At 42.3% G+C, this 12,814-nt stretch overlaps 1 protein-coding gene across 6 annotated transcripts in view; it reads left to right on the top strand.

Annotated features, from left to right (window-relative positions):
- RAF1 (Raf-1 proto-oncogene, serine/threonine kinase) overlaps positions 1-12,814 on the top strand; it is an 80,510-nt gene that overhangs the window by 32,452 nt on the left and 35,244 nt on the right. Inside the window, exon 2 of one of the 6 annotated variants that reach the window (XM_054216742.1) lies at positions 2,136-2,234. The exons of 2 other annotated variants lie outside the window; for them this stretch is intronic. The gene's annotated coding sequence lies outside the window, so the exon portion shown is untranslated. Of the gene's footprint in view, positions 1-2,135; positions 2,235-2,737; positions 2,890-5,218; positions 5,730-12,814 lie in introns of those variants that run through there. 3 more of the 6 variants (XM_054216738.1, XM_054216737.1, XM_054216739.1) reach the window with 3 other exon arrangements.

Below are 12,814 nucleotides of genomic sequence, written 5' to 3'. Positions count from 1 at the left end.
CTGCACATAGCAAACTGCACAACAAAGAAAGGATAGGTTTAACTTCTACATACTTCTTTTCAGCAGTCGCTATTAAAACTCTTCTAAAAGATGGTCATTCAGTATCATTCACCCCATTTTTAACTATGAGGAAACTGAAGTCTGTGAAACTGAGATTACTCTGCCTGTGTGACAGACCCACTGGATGAAAGGGAGTTCCCAAGCCTTCAACCACTGGACAGATTTGCCTGGTATCTCGAGATAATAGTTACTGTCACTAACTCAGCCCGCTCTAAGCCCTGGTGGCACTGGGTCTCATGCTCTTTCTAATCGCTCCTCAGGCTGCTTTTTATAGAGGCAGAAAACACTTCAGATGGTGAAAATGTAAGATTTGATTATATGCCTGGACAAATAAAAGTCTAATACCTGGACGTTCACCTGTTAAATCTATTGTAAACCCAACCACTAAACACAAACCAGATCAACCTCAGGAAGAATGCTAATAATTTTCAGTTTATTTTAGTAAGTTTGTTCAATTTTTTTCCCGTTCAACTTTAGTGCTGTAATGTTTGAGTTTCTTTGCTTCGTTTCCTTGTTTGCTTTTCTTTTTCTTTCTTGTAATTATTGTATTTCTTTGCATATGCTACACTGTTTAACTATCTGAAATTTGGCTTGCTTTCCTGCATATCTGTGTTCATTTGTTCCATGATTACAATCCTTGATCCTTCTACTTTTTTAAAAGAAGTTTAAAACGTTACAGTCTTCTATCAAAACTACCTCTTCTGGAGGTGGTTATCCCTCTTTTCTTTCCCTGTTTCTTTTTAAGCTTCTCATGGCATGTTCTTATTCATATTTTACATTACAGTATTTTAAGCTCCTTTCGCGTATTTTGCCAAAATCTGTACTACTGTTTACCATACTACATGGATATGCTTAGTCTTAAGCCATCTGAATATTTATTGTACAGACTGCTTTATTTCTTTCTCCTGGACCAACTTTTGCAGTCAGATACATAGGTATGATTCCTGTTAAAGTCATGTAAACTTTGTACGCACATCAGAGGACTCCTTCAGTTTAAATGTGACACTCAAGAGAAAAGGTACTCTGTAAGAATTTGAAAAAGAATGATTCACATTCATAACTTTTGTCCTTGGTAGATACCTTCTTGGCCTGGATTTGTTGTTCTGGGGTTTTTTTGGTAGGTCTGAGCCCATGGCAATGGGGAAGAGAAAGAGAATAAGCGCTTTTCCTAGTAGAAGGTTTGAAATCTCCACGTGGTTTGCCTTGTAAGAGTGCTAAAAAAGTTTAGTTTAATCTTTCTTGAAATTGAAGGTATTATTACACTGGAGTAAGTGGATAATTTCTAGAACACATGGGAATAAAGTACTGAATCACAGTGTTGTAGAATCACAGAATGATAGGGGTGGAAAGGGACCTCTAAAGATCATCTGGTCCAACCCCCTGCCAGACATGGAAATTTCTGTTTAAGCCTTCTAGAGCCGCTGGTTGCCATGCCCATTTCAATCTCCTATTACTTGGCAACCACACCTCTTCCTGGACAGCACCAGTAGCTAAAGACTTTGTATATTATTTTTTTTTTGGGTGCTTAGGAGAGGCAAGCCCAACAGTACTGCTTTTTTTTTCCTTGCCCTTGCTATGCATCTATGAGGTTAATGTGACTTCACCTGAACTTGAGCCTTGGTTTCTATCGGAATAAACCTCCTTCTGTAGAGAAATTCCAAATAAGGCTGAAAGAGTTTTGCTGGAGGCTCTTTTTAGAGAAGTACATTAATTAACAATTAATGTAACTTATATGACTGTAAATGCAAACATGTATGCTCTTTAAAAGCACTTCTAGGAGAAATGTTTTACTTTATAATGTCTCTCCTTAAAAGTTTTGTTTTGGGATGATAAATTAACTGTTTCAATTGTAGTGCTGTACATTTGCAGAGCCTGACCTAAAATAGGTTAGTTTGTGGTGTGCTGGCAGTACCTCAACAGACAGCAGAGTCCTTCAGTATCTTTACTCTTCTTACGTGGAGGCTGGGCCGAGTTACACACTGGGGCTTGCTGCCTGACAGCTGTTCCCTGTCTCCTCCAGGAAAAGAGGTTGCACGCTATTATTTTTTTTTTTTTTTTCCTCCCTTTCTCCCCAGATACCTTCCCCAGCAGTTCACACCCCACCCCTCTCAGCACGTACCGCCCCTTGGGAATTTCTGCTCTTCCCTTCAGAAACAGGGCTTGCTTTCCGACAGGTAAGACGGACGGGCCCCGCGCTGCGGCTGAGGTAGGGGGCGGCCCGGCCAGAGGAGGGGAGGGGGCGGCCGGCCCGCGGGGCCCCGCCGGGGCGCCTACCCCCCTCAGCTCACTCCTTGCCGATGCGCCCCGCTTAATTGCCAAACAACCGAGAGATTTAGCCTAGGTAGGGCTGCAGGGAGGCGACTGTAGCGGCAGCGCTGCGAGCGGCCTGAGGGGAGGGGGCTCGGCGGTCCCGCTCCAGCGCCGCCGCAGCAGCAGCGGAGCTCACCCCTCCACCCCCGGGTCGCTTCACCGACAAGGGGTGGGCGAGAGGCGGCGGGAGCGCCTCACCTCCCCCGGCAGCCGGGCGGGGGCAGCCCGCCGCGCCTCAGCCACCGCCGCTCCCAAATGGCGGCCGGCGGAGGGGAGGAGCAGGAGCGGGCGCGATCAGCAGCTCGGCGCTCCGCCGTCAGGCCGAGAGGCGGGGAGGAGGAGGAGGACGGGAAGAGAAGGGGAGACAGGCGAAAGGGAAGGAGCCGAGCGCCGACAGGTCGATGGGCGGAGGATAAATGTCTCGCTGAGTGTGAGGCCGCCATTTTAGATGAGGAACGAAACGGACGGCGCCGAGCGGTGCGAGAGCCTGGAGAGAGCCGCCGGGGGGGAGTGACATAGGTAGGAGCGGCAGGGGACGGGGGTGAGAAGGGCTCCCCCTCCTCCCCTCTCTCTTCGGCTCCCCCTTCCTCGGTGCTGGCGCCTGGAGCGGCGCCGGCTGCTCGCAGCGGCGCCGCTGACCCGGCCGCTGCCTCGGCCGTGAGGGAAAGTAGCGCGGGTGAGGGCAGCCTGACAGGGACCGGGGTGGGGGGAAAAGTAGGGGGGTGGGCTGGGTTCGGCCGTCTCCCTACCTGTGGGTCGCGGCTCATCGCGGAACCCTCTGGGGCTGGTCGGCCTGCCTCTCCGCCACGGGGCCGGGGCTCCCTCCTCGGGAGGAGCGGTTTCCCGGCGGCCCGGGCCGGAGAGCGGGGAAGGTGCCAAAAAGCCCGGGGCGGGGTGAGGGGGGGGTGTCCGTGTCCCGTGCGGGGCGGGGGGCGGGAGGGGAGGGGGGCGCGGTGGCCGCCGCCTGTCAGCGCCAGCGCGGAGCCCCGCGGCCGCAGCCGCCCCCCCGGGGCCGAGGCGGGTGTGCCCCGGGGCTGGGGCCCCGCACCGCCCGGCGGCCGCGGGATCAGCGGCCGGCAGCCAGCACCTGGATCGGTGCCCTGGCCGGGGCGGGGGGGTGCCCGGCGGTGGCTCCGCTGGCCCGGCCGCCCGGCGCTGCGCTCTGCCGCTGGCAGCCCTCGGCTTGCAGCGGGGGGTCCCCAGCCGTGCTGGGGCTGTGGTCTGCCGGCTCTGAACCGCGGACGGAAAATGCGTTTAAGTTTTATGAACATAACCGAGTGCGTTCTGCTTAGGCATTCTTCCGTTTGAGCCGCTTGCTTGACTTCTTTTTTTTCCGACTTCGATTCAGTTTAAAAAAAAAAGACATTTGAAAACTGGAGTACGATTCTTCTGTTTCACAATTTCTTCTAAGCTGTTACAGCTTTGCCGTGTATACTCCAGAGCCACAGCTTAAAGATTGCACTTTCTGAACTCTCTACCTACAGTCTAAATATACACACCTATATAAATATATAATATAAAGTATATTTTAGCTTTATATAAATATAAACCTGCCTGTGCTATCAGCAACACATCTCTTGTCCATTGTTCGTCTTGCCAACATCAGGATAAACAGTTTGTGTAGATTTTTTTTTTTCTTCTTAGCCTTTAAGTGCCATCCATAAATACAGGGACCTTACTTGGGACAGTGAGACCTCAAAACCAGTTGTAGTGGAATTGCTACAGTGCAGCGTGCATTCCAGATGCAATTGCAGGTTGTCGTAGGTATGCAAAACAAGAAGGGTCTGTAGTGGAGTAAAACTAAGATTCTTCAAAAACTAAAGCCAACTTAAAATATTTGTCTTTGTACAAAAGACTTATTTAAAATGTCTTTTGTTTTAATGTTTCTGAAAAGCTTGGCTCCAAATATTGCCTAAAGGATCACCACGTTGGGTAAAACTAGGATATAATTTGAATGGACATGCTTATCCTTTAGGATATGTCTACAGTGTTGGTGCAGAAGAAAAGACTGAATTGGTGAGTGTGAGAGTTAACTTCAGGCAGTTCAGTTAAATCTGTTGTGTGGACACCCATTCAGAATGGAAGTGGCTTTAATTTAGTTTGCCTTAATGAATTTTCTGTAGGTAAATCCTAAGGCTACAATTAATCATAAAAAAGGCATGTATCTGTATATATGTTCATTAAATGGATGACTGGTTAATATGGTAAGCAATTTAATCTTAGATTATTAAATCAGATGTGAATTAGCTTACTCGGGTTGTAGCAGTGGTGCTTTCAGAAATCTGGAATGTGTTTTTCATATGGTTTGTTGCCATACTTAATATCTTCAGGACTGGACAACTTACTGTGCAACACTGCTGACTAACCTGCTTTGAAAGAAAATCTGGAAGTAGCAGAGAAAATACCTATTTTTTTCCAAAGAAGATATAAAACTTTATTTATTTTTTTTCCAATTGAACGCCTTTGGTGTGTACATAAAATTTTCCATTTTTATTCTTTAACAACAACAAAGTCTATTCAAATTACATGTGAAGTTACTGCTGTCTCAGGGCCTGAACTTACTACAACTTATTAAAATAACTCATATTTCATAAACCACAAACATGACCCATGGAAATCATTGGTCAGCACTTCTTGGTATGCTAAATCAGCACTAGTTTCTTCTGGGACATATACTCCCCTCCTCCCCCCAGTTTATTTGGCTCCTTCATTGTTGGGAAACCAGGAGTTGAGGAAAAAACAAGTTTTCCTTGTTTTCTGTCTTGGAAAACAAATTAAATTGAGATCAGAACTGTTGGTTCTTAAACTTCTGTAGGAAATGAGAACCAACAGCTGTTAGTTCAAATTACTGTGTATAATTGCAGGAGTTGTGCTGATAAATTCACTTTTGTGTTACAGATACAGAATGCATGAATTATTTTTATATTCCTAATAAATTTATGAGAGCAAATGAACTAACAAAGTCTAGTTCGGTACCAATTTGTATTTGGGTCTCTGACCATCTCTGCTGCAAATATATTATCTTGCTCTTCTGTGACACCTTCAGTTGTTCCCTTTGCCACACTTTAGTAATACCTCTCGCACCTCTTACTTCCCCATCTTTGCTGTTACCTTCCTTAAGGTTTTTTTCTCCTCCTCTCCCTCTATTCTTATGTTGCTTGTCTACCTTCTAGGCTTGCCCGCTGGGCAAGAGAAAGGGCATTTCTTGGTGGTGATGTGCTGCTGCAGCTGCCACACCAAAGGGTTGATGAAGAGACCGGGAGAGCGAAGGATTCTTCCATACTTTGGCTTCCTATTTCCATAGCCTGTGGGAATTTCATATTGTTGATGCCTCTACCTAACTGTTCAGTTGAAATAAGGTAATGTCTCCAAGAGTTGCTGGAGGAGAGGCAGAAGGACAGCTGGGGGGCATGAGAACTTAAGACCAGTTGCCTAGGAAACAAGGGTAGCATTTTTTCTGTGCAGGTGAATTTCCAAAACTTCCCTGCAAATTCAGCTTGAAACAAATGAATAATTGAAAAGGATGATTGCTTTGTAAGAAATAAGTTCCTGGACCATCTTCTAACTTAAAAGTACAAAAAATCTAAAGACTGTGTAACTGTGTGAAGAGAAATAGAAGTGAAAGTTCCATTTCTCATAAAACCATCAAACTGTGTAAGTCAAAATTACCTTTACTTTGGAAGTAACAAACATAGTCAAAGCAAGATTAGAATTTGTGATTTAACTAAAATTTCAAGTGTGTTAATTTAAGGACGATTTCAGTAAGTTTCACATGAGGTTAATTCGTAAACAAGCAGCCGTGTTTACGTCTGCATTGTACCAATTTTGATTGATTTTGTGTAATTGCTTGTGCAAAAGCCTTCAGTATTTTCTAGTATGAAATATATCCATTGCATATTGAATAACTTGTGGAAACGTTTTGTCAGCTCTAGAAATGAATTGAAAGAAGAGTTGGTACAACACTAGGAAGTCAGGTAAAAATGCTAGCTTTATGGCAAATTAACAAGGTATTTTAGCACTGAGCGTGCATTAGCTCATGAGTTTTGAGACAGCATGAAGTAAATACAGCTTATTCTGCAGGGGTAATCCAGATAGGTATTTAGTGATGTTCCTAGTTTTTCTGAAAAGAAAGTCTGTTTTGGACAAACTTCTGTGAATAATTCTCAGTGCTCTGCTGGCTCTTGCTGCGTACACTATTTTTTTTTAAACAACAATTTTGCTTTGAAAAGCAGCTGGCGCACGTTTATTCCTTTAGTGACTTGAATATTGTGTTTGTACTAGAAATGTCATCTGTTTTACACAAAGTTGATTTTACTGCAGCAGCGTGTGCTGACCTTTTACAGTTTAATAGAATATGGTCATCTTGTGTACTGAAATGCTGCAATGCATACAGTAGATGAGGATAAACAAAGTGACGTTCTTGAGCCATCTGTAAACGAGTAAAGCATTTTCTTGGTAAACTTCAAGGCTAAGAATTATAACTGATAATTAATAAGTAGAATATTTACATAAGTGAGTATCCTTTTTTCAGGGTTGTAAGTGACATAGCCAATATGATTGAATTTATATATTTTCCAGAGGTTTTTGCTTGGTTGTGGGGAATGACAAGCTTTTTAGAGCTAAGATTTTGATGCAGAAAAACTCAGGATTGGTGTAGGACAATAGGGTGACAAATGGGGGTGGCTAGATTTGTTTGCAGTTGCAGGTGTGTCCGTGCTCTGCCATGTCTCCTGTGCCTGTTCCAAAGGTATCCTGCACACTCGCCTAAATGAAGCGGAGCAGTAGCGCAGTTAAATCAAAGCTGATTGGTTTTAACTTCAGGCAAAAGAGTTGTAGAATTGCCTTGCAAATGATGGGTGCGTGTGTTGAGGGTGTAAGTCACTCTGCCTTGGTTTCTTAGCACTCATCGGAAAATCTGCAAACAGGACCTGTATCTCCAGCTCTTCTGATATAAACCCCTTTTTATGATGTTGTTGTTGTTCTCGGTCTCATTGCTCTGTGGGATCATTTTGCTTACTGTGTTGTGGCTCTGCAAATGTTGGGTTGATTACGGGAGCGCTGCTGGTTTTCTCTTACTCCTGTGTTACATGGCTTCATTTCAGATTTCAGCTGATGTTGCATGCTCGCTATTGGTTTGACCCTTAAATACTTCATTTCTGACAAACAGCTGACAAAAGGGTGTTAATTAATATTGCATTCCAATTGAAATACGTAGTATCGGTTAAGAGCAGTTGAGACATCTTGTGTATTTTTAGTTCACAAGCTAGAGGGAGGTTGCTTCACTAACTTGCAGCTGGGTGTGGCGTGGGGTTAACCATATTAATTAAAGCTGGCTCAGAGGCTTAGGCTTTAAAAAATGGCTCAGAGCCCCCATTACAGTCTTCTGTTACATAAATTTTTCAAGCTACAGTTTTGAAAATGAGTGTTTTAGGAACACCTAGCTGGAGAGACTAGCAAGGGGGGGAGATGTAAGGTAGTGCACAACTAGCAGAAAGATGTCTTTAATGCCTTTGTAGGGCTAACATTTAGGTATATATCAAGAAACTTTAATATATGACTAATCTTCCTTTTTATTTTTCTCTAATGTCTTTTATTTTGCTAGTCATTTGCTTCCAGTATGTGTCCCTCTCTATCAGTAATTAGTGCTGGGTTTTGCATATTCCACTTTCTTGTTCCATTCTCAAACAGTTTTTTCAAGCAGTATTTGCTCAAAGTCTGGTCATGCTTTCAGTGGTTTCTAGAGTGGTTTTTTTCTATTAGGGTACCGCAAAAGGCTCTGCTCTCTCTACTGTCTTCCTACCTGTGGAAGAGATGAAGTATATCTCCCCCATTGTGACTGCTTGTTGGACAAACAAGTAAATGATCATTCTTTTTGCTTTATTCTGTAATTTTCCCTGTGTAGAAGAAACTGTGTGTGAGATTTTACATAAGAGTTTCTTGGTGAAACTGAAGGAAGCATAGTGAAACAGGTAAAGGTACGTGTACTCCCTTGTGTTTGCACGGAATTGTTACAGAAACGTAGGAACACAGAGGAATAGTCCTGCAAAGTACTAGAGCAAATGTAGGGAGGACCATTAGACCGCAAGCTTCAATGGTGGCAATGTTGCTGGAAGAAAAAGTACTAGTTAATAATATTTTAAACTTTTTTTTTAGATTCCTAATTTATTGCTACCCAAAAAATGCTAGTTACGTTATTCCCAAATGATTATCATAGAAAGTACAATATTTTTATAAATTTCTTGTAAAACAAAAAGCAAGGTGGACTTTAATGCCACTTAATGTGGAGATGAAAGAGCCTGTAATTACCTCTCTAGGTCCCAGTTGGCAAGGTGTATTTTGATACACAGTAACGCTTGGGTGGGTTTTTTAAACTTTGTTTTAGAAACTGTGATCTAAGTTTCACTGAAAGTTGATCATATTTAAGATGTAGGATGTGACTCCAGCTTCAGATTCTAAAAGACCTTTTTTAGAATTTCAGAAGTTCAGAATTTACCTAGCAATTGTTAATTCCAAGATTACTGTCAGGTAAATATTTTCCTTATTTTGATAATTTCTGATAGAATTCTAATTCCTTCAGGTATAATCTGTTTCATAATCCCATTAAAATAATTTTTTTATCTGTTCTTGATTTGTGCACCTCATGTAATTTTAAGGTTTTTTTCTAAAACTGGTATTGTAAAACTCGTCTATTAAGTATAGCAAATGTGTCTAAACTCTCTACTTCTGAATGTATGTGAGAGCTATGTATATTTCTTTGTATAGACGCATGGTACCGGGGCCACTGTGTGCAAATAAGAAACATTTTTGATTATGTCAGCACTTTCAAACTTAAGGAGAGTTAAAGATATATGATGATTGTTTGGTTTTTCTTAGAATGAGGGGAAAAATGCAACAGTAACTGTGCAAGCTGAGTGATGTCCTGCTTTTTTCATAGCTTTATTTTCCCTCCCTATCTCCCTCTCCAATAACTTTTGAAAGCCGTGTCCAATCAATACCAATCTGTAGGCATGAGCAGGCAGAGACTTGTTAGTGGTGTTGAAGATGGGAGGATACTGGTTTCCCTTGCACCTAATTAGAAAGCTAAGCAATTTCAGTCCTCTCCAAGTCAAGCTGCTGGCGAAGAAGCATGAATTTCTTCTAGCAAAACAACATTTCTGTCTCCGTTTGATCACCGGTCTAATAGTTTTGAATGTTCATATTGTGACGGTTGTTATCTTTGTGTGGAAACATGGGAAGAACCCCACCTAGAGTTCAGGTGCTGGGAATGGTTGTTTGAGGATGGTTGGAGTCGAAGGGGTGTGTTTGCAGAAATGGGCCAAAAGGGGTTCATTGGAGGATGGCACATGTGCAGCTGTGAGAGAATGTAGTAGAGGAGCTTCCAGAGTGTGTCGCAGCCAAAAGAAACAACAAAGTGTGCAAGCCTCTAATTTTATGCTGACATTTAACAAAAAATAAACCGTATTCTGAATTACATCATTCATCTGCATTAAATGCTTTAGAAGCAAGTATAAAGCTTAGACAGGCAATAACAGCGTGCTGAAACAAAGCGTTGGTGTCAGAGTGATACGTGGATTGATTTCAGCTGAAAGTGAGTTCCAGAGCTTACTCTTAGATTTCTCAAACCTTTTAAGTTGACTGTGTAACTTGTTCACTGGCAATCGAGAGGTTATAAAAAGAGAGCCAGCTGATGTTGCAATCTAAGCGCTGGCCATAGAGTGGAAAGACTCCCCTTTGGCATGTTCACTAGTGCTATTTTTACCCATTCCAGTAAGATCTGCCCTTGTGATGTTAAATTACGGGACAGTACCTGGAATTATTTTGTTTTACAAAAGCACTGTATGCTCTGAAGAAAATTTTCAATAAAATTGTGAGGCAGATTGTGACTAAAATTGTCTTACGTTTGAACATATTTTTTCTTGTGTCACCAGAAATAATGCTGCCACTCTAAGATGTTCTTTCACTTTTGTTTGCATATTTTATGTCTGTCAGAGGGTTTTTTTTAAATTTTGGGTTCCTTTGTGTATTGATTGTTTTGTCTTTCTCAGTTTTGCATGTGGAGACTTTAAATAGGCAATGTGATTTTTAAAGACAGGGAATTAATGGTGTAGCCCAGGAATAGGTGCAGTAGGAGGGTTTTGTCATAACTTCTAAAAAGCCTGGCTGATTTTGATTAAATTTTAAGTTGATGGCTCCTTCACACAATAGAAAATGAATTTAATGGTTTTTTTTCCTGTGAATAGATTTTCAGCATTGCTAGTGACAAAGTAGCCGTATCTACCAAACTGATTGTAGTAAAAGGTAGAGGAAACAGCAAGAATGCCGTAACAGTCTAACAGTGGGGTTCAGTTATAGAAGTACCACATACAGGATATCACATATGCAGATGTATGACAGCACTGAAATGTCTAACTTTTGTGATTATCTAATCTTAAATACAATGTTGTCCAGGTGTATTTTCTAAAACCGCCAGCATCTAGTTCAAAAGTGACTTGGACAACACTGAAATACAAACATGTCATTCTAAAACTGTTCTCAAACTCTTGTCCTGGCTGCTTGTGCAGTTCGGTGTATATTTGTAGCAGAATTTTTAACTTTTCAGAAGCAGAGGTTTGACACTGAAGTGTGATCAGGGATGAACTCGTGCGAGGTCAGCGTTCCCCTCCCAGAACACCTGCTTCCCTTGCTCCTTCTCTGGAGTGGGCAGTGTCTCAGGTGGAAATCCTGTGAGCAGGCAAACTTCCTCCAGCGCGGAGTCGTTTTCTTCTCCCTCGGCTTTGCCATTGTCTTAGGTGAACAATTCTACTGCTCAGGTTTCATTGAGTCTCCCATCCGCAATAACAGCTGGTATTTTTGTCAACTCTTTTGCTTCTTAAACCCTCCTTGTTGCCAGCGCCGTTAGCAACTGTTCTTACTGATTTTTTGGTTTTCGTGTATCTCTTACCTGTCAAGAGAAATACGTGATTTTTACTCCTTTACAGCTATTACTTTGTTTGCAGGTAGAAATATTGTACCTGCTGCTTCTTTAATTCGTCACACTTGTTTTATGCTATGCCCTCTCTTCTTGATTTGTATATGACATTCCTTTTCCTTCTGGCTGATTTCACAATAAAAATGCTTTCGGTTTTCAGTCTGTAAAACCTCTACCCCTCCCTGTTAGTTTTCTCTCTTCTTTCTCATGTAACGTTTTCTGTCATACTGACTGGACTAATTTTCTCAAAGTTTGTCCCAGACTCTTTTCAGATCAGTTTTTAGCTCTTGTTTTCCTCAGGAACCGGTCTTTAAAAATCTCTTGACCTCTTAGCTAAATGCGAGGATCATAACTGTATCTTTGTTTTTATCAGTTTGCTAATTGTCAACCCAGCTACTTTTAAAAAACAAAACCCCAACACTTCCCCCTCATCCCCCATGCCTATATTGGTTGCTGTGAGGATGTCTTTCTCTGGTCCTCTGCTTGTTCTTATGGTGTTTTTGATCTTCCCTGTTTTTCTTTGCTTCTGGCCCCCACATACCTTCTGGTCACATCACTTTCCACACCTTATTCCTCAGTAATGTAATCAGTTAAAAAATAAACAGACAAACAGCACCTCCTCCCTCTTAATTTAATGTGGATTATTTCCTAAATATATCGTTATTGCTGACTGGTTGTCTTCCATTAGAACTAAAGTTCTCAGCTTTTTCTCCGGTGTGCGGAAGACAGAATTCCTTCCTCCCTTCTCCCCAGTCTCCCTGCCATCTTTTTCCATGGTGGAAACCATATTCACAGTATTTTGTGTGTCACATTCCTAAATGTTTGCTGTAGAGAGGTACACAAGTTAGTAAGCAGGGTAAATGTACAGTTCAGACTGTAAGTAGGTTTTAATTTTAAAATTACTAAGTGGCTCAAGGTGGAGATCCCAAAGCATTCTTCTGGTTTCTTAGTAGTCTTTGGGAGTTTGCTGTCTTGGGTAAAATCATTGCAGCTTTTTTTGGTTTTTTTTTTTTTGTGTTTTTTTTTTTTTTTTCCTACCTGCTGTATACAGGAGAGAGGATACTTCTAACCAAAAGTGAGCTAGGATGCAAGACCTCTCCTTGAATTTTTTTTATGTGCACTTTCTTGTATTTTGTATGAAGAAAGAGGTGAGGAAGCTGGGACTGTTCAGCTGGAAGAGAAAGCTGTGCAGGGGATCCTATCAACGTGTATAAAAACACCGATGGGAGGGAATGAAGAGGATACCAGACTCTTCTCACTAGTACCCAGTGACAGCACAAGAGGCAACGTGCACAAATTAAAACACATGAATCTGCATCTGAACATGAGAAAACCCTTTTTTTTGTGGTGGTGGGCAAACACTGGAGCAGGTCACACAGAAAGGCCGTGGAGCCTGTTTTTGTGGAGATGCTCAAAACCCAACTGATACGGTGCTGCGCAGCCCTTGAGCAGGGGGGTTGAACTAAATCATCTCAA

This window comes from Rissa tridactyla, chromosome 10 (genome assembly GCF_028500815.1).
Source record: "Rissa tridactyla isolate bRisTri1 chromosome 10, bRisTri1.patW.cur.20221130, whole genome shotgun sequence".
NCBI lineage: Eukaryota > Metazoa > Chordata > Aves > Charadriiformes > Laridae > Rissa > Rissa tridactyla.
The sequence above is the reverse complement of the archived record's forward strand: the minus strand, read 5'-3'. Positions and strand labels throughout refer to the sequence as shown.